This window comes from Cheilinus undulatus, linkage group 15 (genome assembly GCF_018320785.1).
Source record: "Cheilinus undulatus linkage group 15, ASM1832078v1, whole genome shotgun sequence".
In the NCBI taxonomy this organism is placed as follows: Eukaryota; Metazoa; Chordata; class Actinopteri; order Labriformes; family Labridae; genus Cheilinus; species Cheilinus undulatus.
In genome coordinates, this window is record NC_054879.1 from 6849604 (window position 1) to 6875028 (window position 25425).

Here is a 25425-nt window from a genome sequence, read left to right on the forward strand (position 1 = left end):
AGAAAAAGGTCCTCGATGATAGACTAGTGAGGATTTCTATATTACATCAACTTAAAGAAAACATGGCAATTTGTAACTGTTCTTTTCAAATCTGAAACTCTTTCCTGAAGTGGACTACACTCTAAGGGCTGCTTTTTCTACATGTTAGATAAATGTGTCTCTATATTAAACAGAGGGAAAGAAAGGAATTGCTTGCCGATGAATGAAGAGAGTTTGTGATCCTCTGCACAGCTTTGAAGGAGCTATTCAGCCTTTTCTCCTTCTGTGTTCTGTTATCATTAGTTCCCATGTGAACAATGATCTGGTTTGGTTGTCACATTTTTAGACTTCCTAGGGTCATGAGGGGCATTTTTTGCTTTGTACTCAATTCTGAGAAAGAACCGAGAGCTGCAAACTGGCTGTTAAATGCCTCTGTGAGGTATGCAACTGGTAGTTAAATACAGTAGTGGGTAAAGAAGGAAGGCTGGGGGTTGCTGGGGTGGGTTTTTGAGTTTCTCCCTGCAAAATACATGCAGTTTATCCTCGAGTCAAAGTGGAGATTTTTACATTTAAAAAAAAAAACATTATGTTCATTCGCAAGAGCTGAACATGAGGCTTGGTGAGCAGGACATTTAAAGTATGACCCCAAAAATCTAACCCCCTTATCCTTCACTCAGAGTGGACGTTGCATGGTGCTGATTACAATCCCTCATACTTCTCTCCAGATTTCAGGTTGAAATAGGGGTGGGTTAACCTTGTAAAACAGATAGATTCGCCCGTTTCCATGTTTCTCACTGTTAAATCCTTCTTGCAAAGCTCCCATCTGAACCGTTTGGGCCCGCCGGCCCGGTTAGAAAGTGACAGGACCAATCAGCATCGAGTGGCAGTACATTCGGGCGCGGCAGAGTCGTGACGTATGCAAGCAGCGAGAATAGGTCGATGCAATCCACACAGAAGAGATTAGTGTGGATGCCGCTAAAGTGCCACTTTTATCAGAACTTCCTGTCATTTCTTTGTTAAATGCAGAACAAAGAACAGCAGGAAGTTGTTTTCTTTTCAAAACAACAAAAGTCGTGTACTGACATGTCTGCAGTCGCCATGATTCACGTTATGCAGCACTCTTTGGAGTTTACTTGTCGGTAGTGGCGCACCTCGGTTTGGGGCTACAATATCATGTGTTTTGTTGCTCTGATTGGCCCGTGAAAATGTGACAGGCAGAACGTTCATCCAATCATCCTCCAAGTTTTTTTCAAAGGCTCTGCCCTTTCCCAAACGCGGTCTGTGGAAGGTTTACCAGATGGACATGTGAAACAAATCCATCTGGGGTGTCAGGTTAGGGGACATATGAAAAAAATGTCATATCATTGTTTTTTTTTAATGGCCCGATCACAATCTCGATTTTATCAAGATTTTTTTTTTTTTTGCATTCAATGTTAAAGAGAAATTTGTAAGTTATTGACCAGAAAAACCTCAAACATATTCCCCATATATTTTTTCAGTGCACAAATATTGTGTTTACAAGTCACAGTTTTTTTATTATCTCCTGCAACAGGCTTTTTGGTCCATGCATTGGATATTTTACAGTTTTCTAGCACCATCAGGTAAGGGGGTCTGGAGGTCTTCATCCAGAATATTAAAGAACCAAACATTTATTTTTCTGCATTCTGATGGATTTTGTAGAACCAATTCCTTCCTCACTGCTCTAAAATGATGAATTTGTGTCCTCTTTTTTGTTTTAAAATCTACGTTAGTGTTTATAGAAGACATACTTTATTAATCCCCGAAGAGAAATTCACACTTTTGCACTCTTGTTGAACATGCTACACACACATAGGCTGAATTACATGCAAACACATGCACATACACTAATGGAGAAATATCAGAGTGATGGCCTTGCTGCTCTCGTTGAAGTGCTGCTGGGAGCTGTTGGAGGTTCAGTGCCTTGCTCAAGGGCACTTCTACGGTATTTAGGAGGTGACTCCAGCCAAGATCCTCACAGGCTGAGCTACTGCTGACAACTGTTTCTACTCAGTTGTTATCAGGCTGACAGCTGGGACAATTGGGCAGGTTGGGGCAGTGGGCAGCTGGTGGATGATTTACTGGGGGTTTTGTGTCAGAGATGGATGGCACTTGGTTGTAGTGGAGCTGCAGCAGGTGCCAGGTCTGGTACAGTCTATCAGTTGTTATTGTCTCCCACTGCTGATGCCAATATATGCCAAATTTGATGGCCAATTTCTCTGAAAGTCTGGTGTAGTCAGCTGGTAGTCATAAACAGTTTCAAGCCAAGACTTCCTCCTCTGTGCCCTGCATTGTTCCATCCATTATTCCATCTTAAAGAGGACATATGTTACCCTTTTAAGACAAGTTTATATCGGTCTCAGGGGTTCCCAAAACATGCCTGTTAAGTTTGTTGCTTAAAAAAAAAAAAAACACTCCAGTTTGGGATTTTTGTATGTCTAAAATACCCTCTGTTTCAGCCCTGCTCTGGACAAGCTGCTTCTGTATCTGTGGCTTTAAATGTTAATGAGCTGTCTGACTCTACCCCACTCAGGAAATGGATGTGGCTTAATGGATGTGGCTGTCCTGATCCTCCTCTCAGCTGCCACCTGAAAGGAGGATCAGGCAGAACTTTCTCCCAAGTGGGGAGGGCCAACTGTATCTGGGGGCGGTGCTAACTCCCCACATGAGGTCATGAGGGGAAAATCTGAGAGCAGCTTGTTTCAGAGCACACTTTCTGAAAGGTGGAGAAAGAGAGGAGGGGAGGGAATGGATTTTCTGGTACTTGAGGGAATTGTGGGCATATATTTTTGTTAGAAAAGCCTGAAAAAGTTTTTTTTTTTTGCATAATATGTCCCTTTAATATGTCTGCAAAGTAAATTTCTCATTTATTTATCTATTTATTAATCATACATCCCCTAAAGAAGCACCCATTCATCTGTTACTAGACTCAGGTTGAACTGTAAAAACTAAGTGATACTGAGGCTTTACTACAGCTGTATGAACAACAAAAACACTTATTTCCATGTGATTTACTCACAATTAACTGGTTTTAAATTTGCCAAAATAAAATCATCATGATGCTGATTAGTACATGAAAAAAAATAAAAAGTGAAGAGGTCAGGACTTTTGATGCTGATTGGCTTTGATTTCAGAATTTCAAGTAGATTCTGCTTTTAATTTGGACTTCTTGGCTAATCCTGCATGCAGATACCTGTCTGTGGAGATGTTTGATTTTTTGTGATGACGTAGAAGCTGGGATGATATTTCCAGGCTGCCTTGGCAGTTTCATTATTCTAGTGATTCATGCAGGCCTCATAATTAAAATGATGTATGTGAAGTGACGAGCAATGCTCTCTCAATCAGCATGTACAGATTTTTTTTATTGGATGGAGACCTTGGCACACTCTGCTTTGACCTTGTTTTGATGCTGTCAAAGGAAGGTCGACCTGCTGTCAGCCACTGCCAGATTAGTTTTTGACAGTGGAGCCATGGCAAGCTTTTTGGGGTCTGTTTTAGATTCTGGAGGGATATTTTACAAATACTGATGTGTAAAGCATGAAGAAAAGCAAAAGACATAAAACTGTGATATGTATCTGATAGGAAGGCCTTCATGTTAGTTTATCAGACTTTATATCCTTGGCTCTACATATGGTTTGTCTTAAATAAACCAAAACCTGATACATGAATGCTGCTGCAGTACTCTGCCCTTGTAACTGGTCTTTCAGGCTCTATATAGTGTATCTATGATCTACGTGATCAAACAAAGATTTTTAGCGTCAGTAAACTTAAAGGTGTAGTGTGTGATATTAAACCTAGCAAACCTGGTAAAAATGAAACATGCTATATAAATACATAGGCCTATTTAAACTAGTATTTAATCACCTGATATATGAAGTTATTCATTTTATTATCTTAGAATAAGCCTTTTATTCATACATAAGGGGGGTCTGCCATTTATTTTTGCATCCTGCATGTTTCAACAGTACTATATATGGACAAACAAACAGTTACTATCTTTAAAATTTCATTGGCTGATCAACACATTGTCAGTGCATGTCTGTTGGATCAATAGCATTGGTGCTAGCATCCTGGCTAACAGTTGGAAAGTGTGTAAAGAGGGTCCTGATGTTGAAATTGCTATTTTGTGCCACTCTTTAACCCCCTTTTATCACAGTCTCTGCTCAGTTTTCCACAGATTTTCAACATTTTCTCCTTTTATCCCACTGTAGCTACTCTTCACCTTTTTCTTGAACCATTACTGCCTTTCTTTGTGCATCTTCTGACCCATTTTGCATTTATTAACCAATTTTCCCTCCCATTTTTGCCCCTTTTTGCCTCACTTGAACCATTTTTGCAAGTTTTAACAACTTTCCACCATTTACCCACATATTTGTCCCATTTTTGCCTTTCTTGACCCATGTCCATGTCTTTTAACCAATTTTGCCACTTCATTCATTTTCCCATTGATTTTTTGCCATTCTTGACCCATTTTTACATATTTAAACCTGTTTTCGGCACTTTTTAACAGCTTTTCAACATTTTTCCTTCCATTTTTACCCATTTATCCAATTTTTGCCATTTTTCACCATTTTCCCATAAATTTTTTTTTTTCCGTGGTTGACCCATTCTCTCCTTTTTTAACCCATATTTATCTTTTTCCTCAGCGATGTGATTATTTTCCTTACTTTAGTTCCCTCTACTTTATTCTCTGGCATCCTGAAATGTGTGCACGCCATGGCTTAACCATGAAATCTGACATTACCTTCCAAATATTTTTGTCAATTTGCCCATGCACATCGGACGAATTAGCAAAAAAAGGGACTTTGGTTAAGAAAACGGGGCTTACATTTTAATCAGGCTATATTGTGCTACAGAAAAAATGAAGTTCAGTTTTGTTGCTTTGATTAGAGTGGTTAGTATTCAGGTCAAAAATAAAATATGGTTATCACAGCTTGACTTTACAATGGATCAGGATTTTCCTGACCTCTATGGGCCCCCCAGCTGACTGGGCCCAAGAATGTTTCCCCTTTAACCCCCCTAATTTTTGGCCTTTGTCATAACCACAAGAGAGCATCGCAATGGGGTAAGACTATTAAGCCCAAAACACCCAGGCACCGTAGCGCTGCGTCATGTGATGCGCCTCAACACCGGCAGCGGTGCATCACCGGTCAAAGTCCCACCAGTCACTGCTGGGCCAGGGAGTTGATACAAGAAGTGAGAGCCCGCTCGGGGCTGGCTCCCCTGCCTCTCCAGTTAGTGTAATAATGATGAGAGCAGTAGTACTCCACTAGCTGCCAAGGCCTCCCACTTGTTCTAGATCTTGAACAGAAGATTGCACTAAATTTCTTCTTCTGTGTTCTCAAACAGAGCTGCTGCTCGGCCGCCAAGATGTACAAAACAGCTGTTCTCTCAGGGAAAATCTCTGCCAGCTACTGCTGCCTGTTCAGGGAATAGAGCAGTGGCGTAAAGTGCCGTGGCATGGTGCCGCCATGTGTCTGGCTGCTGCTGGTGAGGGTTTGTTCATAGAAAATGATAGGAGTGATTGTTTGGAGGTGTGTTGGATGGTGTCAATAGGCTTTAGAAATTGCTAACTGTACCTTTGAGATTTGAAGATCTACTGTACTCTCTGAACTACAGTATTTCAATAAAAACAGTCCTGTTGTACTGAAACAAGTCTACATGATCTAAGCCAAGTAAAAGATTTAATCTGAGCAATTTCACAAAGATCCACACACTGATTCAAATCAGTGGACAAATGAGCACAGCATGTGGCACCTTAACTACTTCATCTAAATCATCTTGTTTTCATGATTGTTGGAGGACAGAATTTTGTCTGAAAGTGAAACTCGATGAATTGCTCAGAGAGCCGCTCTGACTGCAGACTTGTTACCTCAGCTGGTGCTCGCAGACCTCCTGCTGCTGTTTTTATCTCTGCTTTTGTGTCTGTCGCTGGGACATGATGGCTCCATTGTGGAAAAACGTTCAGTTTTGTTATTTCTCTTTTCCCTTTTCTCCAAGTCATATTCCCACCTTTATTGTTTGTTGTGGGAATGAATGACTTGATGACAGTAATTTTCTCTCTGTGAACAACAGCTTTGAAATAACAAGCATGTCACCGCTGACAGCCTGCTTTCTGTGTTTTCTATATGTTTGTCATGAGGTTTTGTTTAGAAGTTTGCTTTCAGTTTCTCTTTTTCTTGCTTTGAAAAGTGCCTACCTGTTGCCACAACCATTGTTGCCCCGCGTGTTTCCTCTAAATCACTCTTTGACATGGTTGATGGGGACAGAAGAGTATTCTACAAGATATTTCAGGTCTCTTTTGGTGTGCTGTCTGAAAATCACCTACTTGCTTGTCTTTCATGCAGCAAGTCATGGCACCTTCCTTGTTTTTTCCATCTTACTGGTTACTTCTGTGTTTCTCTGTTATTTCTTTAAAATTGGGTTCATGCCATTTGAAACAGCCTAAAATTGTATTCTCCATGAGGTAGTACTCTTCGTCTTCGTTTTCTTCCCACACCAGCTATCATGGGAAATTGTGTCTTAGTCCTGTTTCCCCTGAGATAGTTGGACTGCTTCTCCAGCCACTATTCAATGGCTAAAAACAAACAGAATCACAGAAAGTGAAATGTGGAGTACTTCAGAGGTTTGGAGCCAGGTCTTGCAAAGGCTCTGTGGTTGAATCTGAGTTGGTGAAGTGCTTGTGTCCCAAAAAATGATTGAAAATGTAAACCCATTATTGATACCTTTGGTTAAGTGCATGAAAAAATAAAGGTCCTTCTTTGTTGTGCAGTAGAAATGTCAAGGTTTTATTTCTTCTTTCATCAAACTGAGTCTGACACCTGCTGCTGCAACAAGCGCTCATATAACAGCAACTTCAGCTGCTCTGTGCAAGACCTTCATCATTTAGGTGTTTTGTAACTCCTTTTCTACATTTGTTTTCCTAATGTGAAGATGTTTAATGAGCCCTTAATAAAGACTTTAAAGCTTTTTGGCTGCAGGGAGTTTGTCATTTGCTGTATTTTTGATTTCATTTCCTTTTCTCGGTGCATTCTCACCCTTTCTCCATGAAAATGGATGTGTTGCACTCTTTGACTTGTGTAGATAGCATGATGTGAGTTGAGTAGCTTGCTAAATTGGGGAAAAAGCACAAATACTTTTTTTTTCCAGGATTGATACCAGTTAACCTTACAAAGCAGATGGATACACCAATTTCTGTTTCTCCCTGGTGAATCCATCTTCCATCTGATCAATTAGAAAGCCCAGTTAGAAAGTGACAGGACCAATCAGCAATGAGGGGCAGTACTTTCAGGCGTGGCGTATGCAAGCAGCGAGAAGAGGCCGGTGCAATTATGGCAGAAGACATTAGCGTGGATGCTGCTAAAGCGCCAGCTTTATCAGAACTTGACGACATTTTTCATTAAAAGAACAAAGAGCAGCGCTGGGTTTGTTTTATTTTCAAAAGTGACAAATGTTCATCTCTCTACTCAACAATCTACACTAACATAATGCTCTAATATGAGTGTTGTCTTACTCTTACATTAATTTTATTGTGGCATTGCTTTTATTGCCACATTGGTATTTTATTGTATTATTGGTATTTTGTTGTGTCATTGGTATGCCACAGTGCCACTGGTTTTTTATTGTGCTCTCTTCAGGCATTTTGCCATCTTGCACCAGGGGAATGTGCAATATATTTGAAATACTGTTTACTGCAGTGAAGCCACTGCAATATTACAGGGAAGGTGCAATACAATATTCTACCTGTAACTCTCTGTTATTCTGGGTCAGTGTGGACCACGGTCTGTGTATTGCCTGTTTGTTTTTGTTTTCTTTTCTTTGTGATGAATGTATTGACTGTGAGCAGCCGTGCGCTTATGTCCATGACAAATTTCCCCCCGGGAATTAAACAATAAAGTTTATCTTATCTTATCTTAAGTCTTGTTCTGACATGTCTACAGTCACCATGGTTCTCGTTGTGCAGTTCTCTATGGAGTTTATGCCTCGGTAGCGGCTACGTCACATGTTTTGTTGCTCTGATTGATGTGAAAGATGTGACAGATAGAATATTCATCCAATCACCCTCTGAGTTTTTTTCAAAGGCTCTGCCCTTTCCCAAACACTGTCTATGAGTGGTTTACCAGATGGATATGTGAAACAAATCCATTTGGCGTCTTTATTAAAGTTATGTATTCTGTGGACTGGTTACCAGTCAATCACAGGGCTGACATATAGAGACCGACACCAGGCACGCTCACATTCACACCTCCGGGCAATTTAGAGTCAAGAATTAACCCAACGAGCATGTCTTTGGTGGTGGGAGAGAACCCACGCATGCACAGGGACAACATGCAAACTTGGCACAGAAAGGCCCTGACTGGGAAGGGGACCAAGAACCTTCTTGCTGTTAGGGAACAGTGCTAACCCCTGCACCGCCATGCAGCCCTGAGTGTGATTTGTACAAAGATCCATGACATTCAATCTCTAACCAGTAGGTGTCTTTAACTTAACTGTGCTCAAAAGGGTTGAGATTCTAGCATTAAAATACAGGGAATAACACAAGAATAACACAAATGGTCTTGGGGTGCTAAGCTGCATTTTTTTTTTACTCTGGTAATCTTTGTCAAATATTAAAATTTCATTAATGCTGTGAAACATAAAAGTGTGACCAATATGCAGAAGAATAAGGAAGGGGGAAATACTTTTTCACAGCACTACTGTGTGTGTTCCTCTATAGCAGTGTTTCCCAACCATTTTTCCTTGGATTCCCCCGACCTGTACCCAAGAAAAAACAGAGTCCTGCAGGACCCAAGACAGAAGAAAGAGTGGCACACTGGCGCCAAAATCAACATGGATTTTAATTGTTTCTCTGATAAACCCTAAAAAAAGGCCTGTGCCTGCTTTTCTTATCAAAAGATCTTTCTATAAATGAATATTAACTGCTCTATCATGGCTTCAGTCAGTATTTGTGAATGTAACTTTAGCAGCCTCAGAGTAGACGAAGCCTCACGGTCCCCCCAGAGATCGTTGGACCCCTGTGGGGGCCCAGACCCCAAGTTGGGAACCAAAGCTCTATACAAGTTCAATGACTCAAAATCTGAGATGAAAGTCAAACCTGTTAGTTGCAAAGGTCAAAACACAAAATTCAAAGTCAAAATATAATTTCAAGGGGGAAATATATGAATTAGAATATCAAAATTTTAAGAATGGAAATAATACATAAAATTCAAATTCATGAGTTTAAAAGGTAAAAACCTTTTAAAATTTTGAATTGTGAGTCTAAAAGGTCAAAATGTAGGATTAAAAGTCAAAGTTAGGAGTTGAAAAGGTCAAAAGGTGAGATCAAATTTGAAACACTGAGTTGAAAAGGTCCAAATAAGACTTTAAATTCACAACTGTGAATTTAAGAGGTTGAATTTTGATATAAAAAGTTAAAATTGTGAATTTAAAAGGTCAAAATATGAAATAAAAAGTCAAACATAAATTTGATTGTGAGATTCAAAATTGAAAATATGACATGGAAATAAATGTCTTCTCTGCATTCCTGTCTTTTTATCTGAATATTTTTACTCTTTATGTTTTTGAACTTTCAAAGGTTAAGTTTACATTTTCATACTGTGGTAAATCTGCAGACATCATACCAGTGGGCCAATTACAATAGAAATATGATATGATCTATTGGGGTGGATACAACAGTACCATGGGCCGGATTTGGCCCACGGGCCTTGAGTTTGGCACCCTTGCTCTATAGAGTCATGGTCTAATAGCCTCAAGCTTCAGTAGGTGTGTCACCATGACTGATGCACTGATGCATTCCTCTTTTTCTGTTCCCCCCTGATAGTTATAGAAATAATGTGCTGCTGTCGCCTCATCTGGAAGTGTGAATACACATCATAGTGTCGCCTTGACACTAAATAAAAAGCATTTTAAAAGCGTGGTTTTGGAGCCTATTAATGCCTTAAGCCCTGAGGGTTTTGTGCACCAAAAGACAAAAAAAGAGAAGAGGAACCCTGCAGTTCTTACATGTAGGACATTTCACCGCTGATCATTTCATGTAGCTAGATCGCTATGTCACTTAACTGATGCTCAGACTGACAGCTGCTGGATGGAAGTTATAATTGCTGCGTTGTTTCGTTATTTATGGGACACAGAGCTGTCATGGAAGCCTGCTTTTTTCCTTGTCGCTAATAGAGCAGTTTTTCCCTTCTTGTGTTGTTGGACACCACGTCTAAACTGTGTAGTAATTTTCCTTTTGTCACTGCTTGCCTGCCCTGCTATATTTTTTTGTCTGCCTAAACTTTTGTCCTTTGTCTTACTGGATTTTGAGCTAAATATTTGTACTGCTCCTTTATCTGGAGTCTACTGCCTTATTATCTGTAAGTTAATAATAAACCCATGGCTCTGGTTGTGCTCTCCTCTCTGTTTCCATACGTTGCCCCTTTGATGCATCTTCTCCATACTGCGTAGGCTGACGCCGTGTCAGGCCTGATAACACCAGTGATCATTAAGACCTCAGCAGGGGCTGGGAGAAAAGTGAGCTATATAAACTTAACAGGCTCTCTATTCATCAAGAACAGGAAAGTGTGAACACATGTAACCAGTCATACCCAGGATGTATGCTCAGGCTTCTTAATATTTCCATTTGAATAGATCTATTATCCTCCGCTCACTGAACCTCTACATGCTTCTACAATTTCCACCCTTGTGAAATAAACAAGCATCACCAAAGCAAACATTTGAATGCTAAGCATTTTAAGTGTTCTCAGTCTGCCTGGAGGGTTTCTCTATAAGAGCAATTTTATCTCCAGGTCTTGTTTTCATCCACTGCAGTGGAAAATACTCAAAACTGGGCAGAGAGCTGAGGGAGATGAAGGTTATGAGCAGGGATGTTTCAGTTGGTCTTCATAGTGTAGAAATATTTCAGGCAGGATGTGGCGTCCTCCAGGGGTCAGTGTTGGGACCAAAACGACTTTTCTCTACATCAGAGATATTTATAAAGTGTCTAATTTATCAAAAATGTCTTTGATTTGCTGATGGCACAAACAATTTGGGTTCTAGTCAGAATTTGAATCAAGTTAAATTTGAACAAAAATAAAAATATATAAATAAATAATAAAAAAAGAAATCATGATATTTGGATGCTGTAAAGCAGCCTTTCTGGGACCTGAAAATCTTCTACAGATCACAAAACCTTCATTCAACCATAACATGAGATTCAAAATATGTACCTCCTTATTTCTGTTTCATGAACTAAGGATTTAAAAGAGATTACATTGTTTTCTTTTTTTCTTACAGGCATCTGCAGAGTCAGCTTTATTTTCTTTTCTATTATCAGTTTTAGGGACGGGGAACGAGAGCCAGGGTAGGTATCAGACGTGTCAGACAGATCTGACCAGGGTCCTGCACCTTCCAATGACGTCACAAACATTGTTGACTACGGCAACTCTGCATGGACAAACGACAATGTGGCCGAGTCAATAGACAGATATTTTAATCATTCTGTTTGAGTTAATATTTTTAATGTTTTATATTGAAAGTGATAGATCATTTTTTAAAAGTTCTTATTCTTTTTTTGTCAATACAGATATTTTTAACTCTTACCAACTCCTACTTTCTCAATACTGTAACGATGTTTGAAATGAAAAATATATTGTCCAGTAAAAGCAAAACAGTGACACATTTATTCATAAGGTTTTAAAGTTTGATTTATTGCTTTTCATAAATGATAAATTAAATGAAATATTTTCTCTCTCTTACATGTGAGAATATTGTTTAAGACATCAATGCAAGAGCAAGCAGGGGGTTAAGGCCATTTAAGACACTGTAAATTTCATAGAATTAAAATGTTTTATTCAAAATGATGTTTCACACACCCTCAGCATCAGCTTAAAAAATACGGAGCATTGAAAAGGGTGATTCTGAGGTAAAGAGAATGAAACAGCATGATGCTAAAGTTAGCCTTCAGAGTTACCTTAGTGGAAAGCTGACATGTTCACTGACTTATTACTTTAGCTTCCAACCAATAATAATGCAACACGTCATCACAGCCAAGCATCATGTGACACCAGAGATGCAGACAAGTCATTTTTTGCAAGTCCAAGTCAAGTCTCAAAGTCACTAATGTGCGCAACTTAAGTGTGACTCGAGTCAAAGTCGCTGACTCAAGTCCCCATCTCTGTGTGCTACGCCCCCAGAAGGCGCAGACCCCGGACAGATCTGTCGGCCAGGACACACCTGGTACACCGGTTCCAGTTTACAATGGGTTCCAGTTTTTTCAATCCATCAACATCATTTACTTTGAATCTTAATGATTCCCTTATCAAGGCCTTACTTTCGTAGCCTTCATCCTGGCCTGACAAGAGGCAGTCAGAGTGAACAAGAACAGAGAAGTCAAGGAAGTAAACATGGCCGACAGTCAAAGACAGGTCCTTAATGTTCGTACAACTACAAAGGTTTCTGTAAATTTGAGTTAAATTGTCAAACAGACTGAGTGTTGGAACAACACAAATTTCAATCAGAAATTGAAAGTTGCTGTGAGGAATGTAGATCATAGTGTAAGTATATGTGTTTCCATGTAAAAGCAATTCTTGTGCCATTTCTATTTGAGTAAAAACTGGGTAGCACTTTTGGGTACAGTTCTCTTCATTTATCAGCTGCTTATCAGCATGCTAGTTTGTAACTAAACTAGCTGCTGGTTAGTAGTTAAGAGTTTATTAGTACCTTATTCTACAAGACAATAATCTATGGCTAAAAGCATGTTAACTAAGTGCTTAATGGCTTAATTGCTTAGTATGGCCCTTATATGGCAGCAGTACCACATGAATGGTTCTCTTTTAATGATCCTGAATAAATTAAAATTAATGCATATAAATAATGCACGTCTCCACACAGACAAAATCTTGTTCTGAAAATTATATTTCTTTTTTTTTTTTTTTTCATTTCTGTCTCACTCTGTCATTGTGGTGTTGATGATCTATGTGCAGGCCGCCTGGCCTGTGACAAAACACGGGCTGAATGTGCTCTAGAGCCATGTCTCATGTAAAATGAGAAAGATACTGACATACTGTTATTATAACTTCAGGACTTAACATATCTGAATGAGTCCTTTCATAGTAAAAGCCATTTAACTATACATATATTTATTTAATACCAACTTTTACTGTCTTATTTTGGAACAAAAGGCCTGAGGTCCATACTGAGATGACCTCTTATTAGCTAAGGCCTTGGTCATCAACAATAAACATTTCTAATCTGATTTATCCCCGAAAAGACAAATAAAAGTGTTTTGGAAGCCGTGGATCAGCGACAGCTGAGGGTGTACATCAGACAGTTTGACTCCACAGCGTGTGCTATAGTGCCATAGCACACACTATCACATGAGAATAAATGTGCGATTCCTCTTCATTCCTTGTTAATTGACAAAAGCCCGACAGCATTAACTGGAGTTCTGTAATCGCCGTTATAACATCTTCACCCACACAGGCAGTAGTGCTGCTGCTGGAAATAGAAACATTCTCGAGGCATTCACTGGAAATATTTCCTCATTACACAGCACCAACCTCATAACAGCAATGGGAGCAATGCTGGGACTGTTTCTGAATACCCTGGATGTGGTTTTACTGTAACACCACCCATTCTTAGTGAGCATGTTCGTAAACACACGTTCTGTGGAAAATTAATTTTGATAAAGACATTTTTACCATGAAGCAATCATTTCCCGACATGTCCTCTCAACAAACATTATCATGTACATGTGAAAACTTTTTTTATTTTTTTTTTATTTTTAAGTAGCCAGAAATGTCTTTCAAAAACCATCACAGTATCAAACCTCAGAAGCAATCACTGCCTATCATTGCTCTTGGAACAGATGATGGTTTCTCATTCAGTGAAGCTTCCTCTTCTGTGCAGCGTTCATGCTGCAGACATAAACACAATCATTTACTGGGAAAGGTGGAATTACAATTTAAATTGAACTGCAGCTTCATCCTGGCTCACTTTAGTGGTGTGGTTCTAAAATGAACATGAAGCTTTGTCTGGTCTGTCCGCAAGAGAAGAGGATGCATTTTAGGTAGTCAGGGAATCTGAGTGCTGATTGGCAGATTTGACCCTGAAGTTGACATGTTTATTGTATCAGCAAGGCAAGTTCACCTGTAGAGCAGCATTAACACACACAGGTGATCCCAGTGCTTTACAGAGTTAAAATAGAACATTTATAACGTTGGAACATTCTTCCTGCAGACATTCGTAGCGCTCCATCTCTGGACATTTTCAAAAAAACGTCTCAAGCACCACCTGTTCACCACAGCCTACAGTCTTCACTAAACCACCCTCACACTCATCCTACCCCTCACATAGTTTTTCCATGTATATGTGTTCCTGTAAAGCGTCCTTGGGTTTCTTGAAAGGCGCTATATAAATTCAAGATATTATTATTATTATTATTATGGGCATTAACAGAGTTTCAAATATGAGCAATTAAAATCTAAGCTCAAAAGAAACACAGAATGATATTTTACAAATATCAGAACTTGAAAAGAGAATATTCTCGTATTGGTAACATGCTCTGTGTCATCGAAATGCCCTGAAGTCAGAAAATAAGTCTCCAGATGGACACGGATACACCCGCTGCTCTCACCTCATCAAAGTGGATTCTGTTTCACAAACCAACCAAGAACACCTTCCTTTGGATTTATCCCCAGTCAGTTTTCTGTCTACACGGTGCGCTCTGGAGCAAATCACTCCTTTTCTTATCACACTCTGGGTTTCCACGGCAGCAGCAGCAATCCATCTCCAGCCAGAGTGTCGCTCCGCCGTGCTCTGCTAGAGAAATGTGTAGAGAACAGAACAGGAACAAAAACACACACAGCACAATGTTCAAAATAACACGATGCACAGGCTTCTGATTGTAAATCTCATCACTGTTTTACCATTACTCCAAAATCTGTGGCACAAGCCACGAGTCATCAGATCGTCACAGAGGCTGTAGGACACTATGGATGAAGAGACTTGAGGGTTGAAAACCAGAGAATTTATTTGACACCTCCCATCCTTTATAGAAAATTTCAACCTTTGCATTACCTGATGTACCTACCCACAGTAAGTTAACGTTATACTGAAAGGTAAAGTTATCTCTTAAGTCTCTCTGGCTTCTTCTTTTGGGTTTGTTTTGAGGTTAATATGTCTCTCTTGTCCTTGTGTGTTTATTTCCTGATTTAGTTTCTGGATTTTTCCATGTCTTATGATGTTCTTTCCCTTTCTGTGTTCTTGTTTCCTGTTGTATTTTGTGTTTTTTTGACCCCATGTGTGTCATTTCTCTGGGCCGACATAAAAACAAATTACTTGCAATGCCTGTGACCGATGACCATTATTCAAAATAGATATGCATTTGCCATGACAAACAAAAGCATGGAAAAAATAAAACCGCATGTTAAAAAAAATTAAGTAAAAACAATTTAGAAGTAGCTCTGTCAACATGAGATACAGAGCAACGCCGTAGCAGCAGGAAACAGGAAGTGATGTCATACACCAGTGTCAGTTTGCTCCAGCACAGTTTGCAAAAATGTTAAGACATTGAATCAGACACAACAGAGCTGTGTTTGCTCTGTTTCCCCCCTACTCACAGTGACATTCATGTTTGAATGATGCTCTTTCAAATGCATTAATTGATCCAGGTATGTGCGGTCAGTGAAGCACCCACTGAATACTGTACAGTGTTGCATTTCTCTAGGAAACCAAGTCTTTCCAAACGGGATACTTTTATCTGAGAATATTCAGGCTGGTTGTGTGGTTGATAGGACGGTGTGAGCTAAGTGTGTGCATCTTTCAAACTCTATAAACTCCAAAACTTTAAATAGAAACACACCCAAAATGCTGCTGGGATTGAAGTTACTCATGTCTGCCATCTCCTGGTGTAAAGTGGTAACAGCGCAGACCTCCACCATCAGCCCAATCTCCCAGTAGTACAGAATCTTTAAAAAAATTCCTGAATCCAGATGGTGATCTGGATCACTCCCAAAATCTAATCAGTTCTCCCTTATGCCATTTCTGACATTTCCTGAAAATCTCATCAAAATCCTTCCTCAACTTTTTGAGTTATGTTGCTAACAAACGAACAAACCCACCCAATCACATTACCTCCTTGGCGGAGGACATGATCTTTATTTATAGAGCACTTTTCAAAACAGTAACAAAATGCTTCACAAGAAAAGGAATACAATGCAAATAAAATACAATGCAAATAAAATACCAGTAATCAGGCAGCAAAGTGGGTACAGGTAAAAAGATCAAGACATGTAAAACTCAAATAAAATCAGGTAAAATTCAAAGCAAACTCCAGAAAGGCTCTTTGATAAAAGTATGTCTTAAGAAGAGATTTAAAAGAAGTCACTGATTCTGCCAATCTGATTTCCTCAGGCAGGGAGTTCCAGAGGCTTCGGCCCTGATTGAAAAAGCCCTGTCCCCTTTAGATTTCAGCCAGGCCCCTGGGACAGCTAGAGGACTCTTGCTGAGGATCTCAGGGTGCATGCTGGCTCATAAGGGGTTAAAATATCTAAAATGTAGGTAGGAGCCAGGTAATTAAGAGCTTTAAAAGTTATTTGTAAAATCTTAAAATCATTTCTTAAACATACTAACAGAGGGAAAGAGACCGGGAGGCTGTAATTAGTTCCTCAGAGTCACTATATTTTAAATAAAGACTCAAATTCCCAAAAGCACAAGGACTTTTTTGTAAAAAATGAATATTTTGAAGACTCTTTGTCACAGGTTTATTATTTTTAATTCTTTAATCCCAAAGAGATGTGCACAAAAATCCTAGTTGTAATTTCTGATTAGTTTTTTTACCTCTCTTTATAATCCCATAACATTTTTTTCTTTTTTAATTCAAGTGGCATTGCTGCAACACGCATATTCTTAAGGCCTAGGTTGTCCTGAAAAAAAATAAATAATAAATTCAGAGCTGGGCTTTGCACCACAGGGTTGATGTTTCACAAGGTTTTTAAGACAAGAAAAATTCAGATGAGACACAATGGTTAAAAATAGGTGAGAGCTCCAACGGTTAAGGTTAGGCTTTTAACTCTTAATATCCTAACTGTTACCTTAACCTTCAATGGAAGATTAAGCCGACTTTATTTAAACAGTTTCAGCTTGTATTTCAGTTCTGATAGAGAGTGTCTCAGATGCCTGGTCTGTGAGAGTGGCCGTCAGAGGTTCAAGATCTGCAGCCAGACTGAGTTTGTAATTTCTGGTGTCCTCCTACCCTCCACTTTCATTGCACTAAATAGCTCCCTCTTTCATCTGACAGGCTTCTCAAAAATACCCCCTTTTGCTCTTGCTCCCCCCAACCACTCTCTGAAGCCGTGATACTAAAATCAGCAGAAAAATCAGCTATGGACTGGGAACCCTGGGAAAGAGAAAATTTTTTAGTGGCCGCTTGACCCTGCAGGGGGTGATCAAAAACTCGAATGAGTTCACTAGAGAAATCAGTGAAAGAAGCTAGAAGAGGGGAACTCCTGTCCCACAAACTAGTGGCCCAACAGGAAGCTTTACCTCTGAGAGGGTAAATAACGTAAGCTATTTTGGCTCTGTCTGAGGGGTAACTACTGGGCTGCTGGTCAAACACAAGGGAGCATCTTAACTAAAAACTATTGGCTGATCCAGTCTCACCAGCAAAAAATTCTGGTTGGGGAACATAAGGCTCTTTGTGGGGGGGAAAGGTGAGGGAGCTAAGACTGGGGAAGCAGAGGTGGGATTACTCACTGAGGTGGGGTCAGGTGGAGCACTGGAAGGCTGAGCAGCTGATGGCAAGTGACCAGAGAGCTTGTAAAGACTTCATTATTTCATGCAGCATGCTTTCGTGTTGTCTGAGGTGTTGTCCTTGCTGGGTTATGGCGGTTCTGATGGGGTCCAGTTCTGCTGGGTCCATGGTGGCCAGAGTTTTCTGTGACATGTAGGTGCTGTAGTAGAACCCAAAAATGCAGAAAATGGATCCCCTGGTCCAAGGGTCCAGGGAATGAGGGATCTTCGTGGGAGAGAGTGCTGTACAAGGCTGCAGGTGAACGTGGAGTGAGGCACTGGAAGGGAAGCAGAGAGACACATAAGTAAAAGAGCCAACAGACAATCACTGGAGAATTTACCAAAATGTGTGGGGATCAAGGAGGCCGAGCGCTGAGGATTTACCACTGGTGAGTATCGTTCAAAACTCTGGCACAGCAGAGAGTCTCAGGCAGCCTCTTGTAGGGAGTCCAGATTAGCTGATGCGCCACAGGTGTGACAGCTCTCTGCCGTGCCGTGGGGGATGGTGACCTCAGGAGAAGCAGTGACAAGTTTACGGCAACAAGAACAGAGGCCGGGAGTCAGCGACTGGAAGTTATCACAATAAAACAACAAAATAAAAGTCCCAAGTCCTGTATACACACCACAGTAGACTTTCTAATTAGAGATCACCACCATTATTTGGCAAGGAATTAATGAATGCAGTGGGATGAAGAAGGCTTAAATTAAGAAGATAAATGCAGACTTGCCATCTGTTCATTCACACCAAAGATTACCCTTTCCTCCATAATGATATCTTATTTTATCTTTGTAATTAAAATCAAACTCCTTCTCTCTCCTCTCATCTCAGTGAGCACACATCTTCCAGTAACTCAGCTTATATGAATTTCAGAGGAACTGTGGTTGCTGCCTCCCCACCAATATGATCTTCAGTTGATTAAGTTTGGCTTTGTTGTGCTGCACAGGAGGACAGGGACACTGTTTGGGTGGATGGTGGGTGTAAAGGGAACAGACTCTGATTCTGGAAACTAGAGTGAGAAATGTGTCTGTAATCATGTCTGGTTGTAGCTTATGGAGGAGCGGCGTTTTACCAAGGAAAGGTTGGCTTTCTTAGTATTCATTCTCCTCTCATATCTTCAACTCTGAGGCACAAATTCAGTCTTAAAAGTTTGAGTCTTCATTAAGCTATGAGAAATGAATAACAGACTTTTCTGTTACTGCAGAGCTAAAAGACATCTCAGTGGGTCTTTATTTTTTGTGTTTTCAAAAAAGCCATCATGCATTCATTTATTTTTGGGGAAAAATATCCTCTTTGTATGCAAATTGGCATCTTTATTTCAGGAATGACAGAGCTAACAGCCATGGAAAGTTTGTGCCAAAACTAACTTAGCTGGTAAGTGTGTATTTATCAAAAGTTTAAAACAAACTTTGCAGTGATTAGAAAAACAATTCCTCCTCAGAATAATCTAAAAATAAAGATCCACGTTATCTTACTGTCTCTTATTTGTGCCAGTACTTTCTGTGTCTACACACCCAAACCAATCTGGATAAAGGCATCCTAAACCACCTGAGCTTATAGGTATCATATATCAAAGATGCCAAAGGGCTGTCATTGCACATTAAAATGCATCCACACAAGTATCTGACTGTCCAAGGGATACGCATGTGTTTTAGGCATGTAGAATAAAGAGACGATGTTTTCTCCTTGCCATTCTCTATAGACTACAGCTCAGTCGTTTTGTGTGTGTATGTGTGTGTGTGTGTGTGTTTCTGTGTTTAACCAATCAGATGCGGTAGAAGAAAAGCAGGAGAGGAGGGAGGATGATGCTGCTCAGGGCTTATCTCCACACACAGAAGGAGACAGACAGAGAGAGAGGGCAACATGTAGCTTTTTACATTTCAGTAACCACTTACTACAACTTTGGCTACAAATAATAAACCAGGACTGTGTGGCCCTTGGCCCCTAGCCCTAGCCCTCAATTCAAACGAGAACTGGGTTAACATGCCAAACCCAGGGGAATGCTAAGATAAGGGCTAGGGGTCATAATGGAATTGACCCTTAATGTTCACGTCAGAAGCTAACAGCAGATCATTAGTCACTTTAGCCAGTGCAGTTTTATTGCCATGGCGGGCTCTAAATCCTGATTTAAAGTAAAAGTTATTTTGAAGAAAAGCTTAACATTAAAGTATAAAAGTATCTTATAAGCACACATTAAAGTGTTAATTATTTAAAGTATCTTACATAACAGTTACATAGATAAATAAACTTAACAAGACTATTATATATCGCTTATATTAAGGACCTCACTATAAAGTGTTACTGACTTCTAAAACTTAAAAGAAATTTAAGATGTAGTGACACATTTTCTCTTCTGGAACTTTCTATGGAAAAAATAGACTCTTCTTATCTGTATTCATGCTTGAACTCACAAAATAACCCTGATTCTGGCAAACAGATTAAACCACTCCCAGGGACTGAGTGGAAAAAATAAGCTTGAATTATTTAGAAGTTCACAAATCCTTTTTCTTTTGTGCAATTATTTTATCAATTCATCATAAAAAGAAACAAAAGGTGATCAACAACAAAACAAGCATTAATAGGGAAAAAGAGAAAAATAATTCCTTTATATAAACTTCTTATAAAGTGTGAATCTCATGGCCATACTCATACATACAGAACATTCAGAAAGTATTCAGACCCCTTCACTTTATTGAGTTTTGTTATTCTGCAGCCTGATGCTACAACTGTTTAAACTCATTTTCTCTCATTAATCTACACTCAGTACCCCATCATGACAAAGTGAAAACAGAATTTTAGAAAATGTTGCAAATCTATTTAAAGAAAAAAACTGAAATATCACAATGACATAAGTATTCAGACCCTTTACTCAGTACTTAGTTGAAGCACCTTTGGCAGCAATTGCAGCCTCAAATCTGTTTGAATGTCACACAAAATGCTGTACTCATCTGGATTTGATGATTTTCTGCCATACATTTTTTGCAAATCCTTTCAAGCTCAGTCAGGCTGAATGGGTACCATCAGTGGACAGCCATTTTCAAGTCTGTCCAGAGATGTTTGACAGGATTCAAGTCAGGGCTACTCAAAGAGAAGTCTCTAAGCCACTCCTGCGTTGTCTTTTCTGTGTGCTTGTGGTCATTGTCATGTTGGAAGGTGAACCTTTGGCTAATTGTGAGGTCCTGAGTACAGTGAAACAGGTTTTCATCAAGGATATCTCTATAATTTTCTCCAATCAGCTTTCCTCTCAATGCTGAACAGTCTCCTTGTCCCTGCTGCTGAAAAACACCCCCACAGCATGATGCTGCCACCACCATGCTTCACTGTTGGGATGGTTTTGGGCCAGTGATCAGTGGTGTCTGGTTTCCTCCAGACATAACATCTAGACCTGAGGCCAAACAGTTCTATGTCTGTTTCATCAGACCAGAGAATCTTGTTTCTAACAGTCTGAGAGTCCTTCAGGTGAGTTTCCACAAACTCCAAGCAGGCTTTCGTGTGTTTTGCACTGAAGAGAGGCTTTCTCTAATCCACTCTTCCATAAAGCCCAGATCAGTGGAGGGCTGCAGTGATGGTTTTCCTTCTGGAACTTTGTCCCACCTCCACACAGGATCTCTGGAGCTCAGTCAGAGTGACCATCATTTCTTGGTCACCTCTCATACTTAAGCCCTTCTCCCTTGATTGCTCACTTTGGCTGGGTGACCAGGTCTTGAAGGAGTCCTGGTTGAGCCAAACTTCTTCTCTAAAAGAATTATGGAGGCCTCTGTGCTACTTGGAACCTTCAGTAAGGCAGAACATTGCCCTGATATGCAGCTGTGAGGCCCTCTATAGGTCCAAATCATTTCCTATCAGTTTAATTTACCACAGATGGACTCCAATCAAGGTGTAGAAACTTCTCAGCAATGATCTTATTGTCATTATGGGGTACTGAGTGTGGATTAATGAGAGAAAAAATGAACTGTCTCTTGTCATGTCTCTCCCCACTCTCTCATTGCTGTTTCTGACTCTGTCCACTGTCTTCCTTGGTAAAGGCATAAAAAGCCCTAAAAAATCTCAGGTGATATTTTGCACTGAATTGATTGCATTGCACACCCTTTCAGCCTCTGTCTGCACTATCTTAAGCTTGGATCCACAGTGGCGCCAATGTGCTAAGGATTTTACAGCTCACTCTGATTGCAGTGGTCCCTTTCCAGACCTCAATTCCCCATCCCCAGAACCACACTTCATTCTGTGTTCAGTCCTCTCCACATATACCTGATGAGCTTGGTGGGGAGGAGGGGCCTCTTTTTTCCAAACGATTAATAAGACTGGACTTGTTGGATGTGATATCAGTTACTGTGCCTGCTATAGAGCTTCTCCCCTGAGGCGAGCAAAAGCAGCCTGTCCAGATAAAGTAGCTCTCTCACCCCTATCATGAGTAATAGCTTCAGACCTTTCTCTCCACCCAGCTGGAAAATATGTTCCCTTGTTAGGTGGACTTGAGTCTCACTCTACTCTAGGCTGTTTTAACTCTTTGTATTAGTTTCACATTAAAATCTGTGGTATTTGCATACAGCTTAACTTCTATAGCCAAAGAGAAGTCAACAGTTGCTATAGGGTAATCACATGTAAAATTGGTCGAGATATCTTTTGCAGACAGCAGTAATTTTCATTTTGACAGCCTGTGGCAATTAGGGCTGGCATTTGGGAATAGAACTCTTGTGCAGGTATGTCATTTGCATAGGAAGGGACCAGATTGCCCCTGATGTAATAGTGCAGCCTGGTTTTAACATACAGTGAAGTGAAAGAGGAAGGCAAGAAAGTGATGTTTGCAACCTTTAAAAGCTCTTTGAGAAACGTATTTCAGCAGGGGTAGAGTGTCAGTTTGACCCTTCATCAATCTCAGAAACCACTGACATCATCATCATCGTCTTATAGATTATTATATGCCTCTGGGAATGGATCCAAAATTGATTCATAGTCCTAGTGAAGCCAGTGGTTAATGGGTGTCATCCATCCATCCATCCATGCATGCATCCATCCATCCATCCATCCACCCATCCATCCATCCATCCATCCATCCAGACAAACCTTAAGAGAGAATTCTGTTCACTGTTTCAACCTCTGAATGAAATACTTAGTCATTAAATTAAATAATGTTTGATTTAATATCAATCATAAAATCACCTTGACTATCAGTTTTTTTATTTTAAAAAGACCACCCCACACAAACAGTGCAGGAAGCCCTCTACCCCACCCCCCACCCCCACCCCCATCATACTCACTTCTAATTACTCCTTAAAAAATAAACAATAAATGATAAATACAATGTCTTTGCAATTAAGCCTGAGATAGGTACATATAGGAACAAAACTGAGTTACATTACATTATATCACAGACCGTTGTCTTTCAGCAAAGCTAACCTTTATTTAAAAAAAAAGTCACTAAATGATCATTCCCTTTAATGATCACATTCCTTGTTGCCACGATAAAGATATGTTTTTTTTTACTCCACCTGTGTCTATTATCAAAAAAAGGGTCATCAATGTGGGTTAATAATCTTAATTCTAGCATTAATCTGGATTTTCAAACCATCTGATGTATTGGTGTTTTCCTTAAAATTTTTCCCTTCCACCCTCTTCTTCCCAATGGTATGTATCCGCAGGCTCGCAGGCAGCAGTTTTAGGGCGGCAGATTCAGGACTGTAGCTCTAGGACCCTTGTTTTTCACAACAACACCACCCAAAGAAGAAGTGTCTTATGTGTTTTTTGTGCTTCTCGCTGCAACCCAATTTGCTCTCTGGGACACTAATATAAAAGAAGAGAAGAGAGAAGTGGCAGAGCATTGCAATTAAAAAAAGTTGCAGCAGTTTATAGACCACGGATTTAGGACCTTGCATCTAGGATCCCAACTTTGATAGGCAGAAATCTAAAGTTCACTCAAAGTCCTTTTTTATATTATTTTTGTTTTCCCTTATTTTATATAACTGTTTCATGCATGTTTAGCTGTATACCTGGCCCTAATCAGTGTCAGTCAGCCACACACACCTGGCAGTGCAATAACTGACTCACACTTAGTGAGTTACCAGGCTGATCTTCCTGACAGGCATGGGTTGATGAGTCTTATGTGGAAGAACTTGACTGGCCCGCACAGAGTCCTGACCTAAGCCCCATCTTTTGGATGAACTGGGACAGCTGAGCGCCAGGCCTTCTAGTCCAACATCAGTGCCTGACCTCATAAAGGCTCTACAGAATGAATGGGCACAAATTCCCATTGAAACACTCAAAGGTCTTGTGGAAAGCCTTCCAAGGAGAGTGGAGTCTGTCATAGCTGCAAAGGAGGTCTAAATGCATGCATTTAAATAGTGTTATCACAGTCTCTGTTGGTGTAACGGTCAGGCGACTGAAAACTTTTGTACATATGGTGTGCCTGCATCATTTCTTGGTCTGTAACATCTCAGAGGTGTGAAACAGTAAACAGTCTGTCATCAACAGAAGAAAAACAACAATTTAAAAATGTGCTTGCTGCATGAAGGTTGGACTGATTATTATTCCTGATTCATTGAAGGAAATCAAATACTGACTGTCTTGAGGACACAGCATCAGCTCATATTGGTGGCTCATGTTGAAAGGTTTGCTCTATAGGGGACTGTTAGTCACACTTTAATGCAGATATCTGTTTGTAGAGATATATAGACCATCATTTGAGTGCTGCAGATGGGAGCTATGTCATTAGTGTGGATAATGTTCTGCCTATTTTTCACTGTCTGCACATATTTGTCATGAGACTGCATGCACAGAGCCATGACGTCTGAACCATGACAGCCTGAAATGAGCACAAATACCAGTCCAGCCCCTAGAGACTCCATCAGGGTTTGTTAGGCTTTTGAAGGCCTTAATAACCAGTTTGTTCAAAGCAGCATTGAAAAGAAAGGAAGAAAGAAGAGAAATTAACCATGGATTTCATTTTTATTCCAAAGATTTTAATAAACGTATACTGTAGATGCATGCACCCAGTGCACAGGGCGATGTACTGCAATTTGTGAATGATCATGACAAACAAGGACACTTTGATCTAATGAGGAGCTGCCAGAATTTCCGTCATCATTGCTAATGACTGAGAGCCACCAGCTACTGGGCCCTTCTATCACTTCCTTCTTTAACTGCTGCTCTTCATCATGGGGGAATGAGAGCATCTGCTTTTCCACACAGTACAAATCTGACTTCTGCACATCTTCAGTCTTAAAGTCTCAGTGCACCACAGAGCATAAATCTCGCTGTGCACACTCAGCAAAGTTTAGCCACAGTGGACAGCAGAAGAGCCGGCATTAGCCCAGTCTGGTCCTGCAGTGCTGTAGCAGAGGTGAAAATGCAGGTTAAGTTAGGTTGGGTGGCTTTATTTGTACCTGATGGTTGTATTGTTGCATAGATAGGAGGTAACTTGTACACAGCTCAGAAAAGTCAAGACAGTGCTTGATACTTTAGAGAAACCTTCTGGAAAACAAGGAAAAATCAGCAGAAACAAGGTGAATGAAAGCAGATAGAATAAAATCTGCCATCAATAATAGAAACCTGCCAATCAAAATAAGAGAAAATGCGCCATCGTTGAAACAAGATAAAGGAAAACCAGATCAAAAGTCTTGTCAGTGCAGCCGGCCTCCAGCTGTGCTGCCCAGAACCATGTTGAC

The 25425-nt window shown here is 40.1% G+C and overlaps 1 protein-coding gene across 1 annotated transcript in view; it reads left to right on the top strand.

Moving 5' to 3' along the window:
• Nucleotides 1-25425, top strand: part of pth2ra (parathyroid hormone 2 receptor a) — a 205870-nt gene that overhangs the window by 1326 nt on the left and 179119 nt on the right. The window lies entirely within an intron of this gene.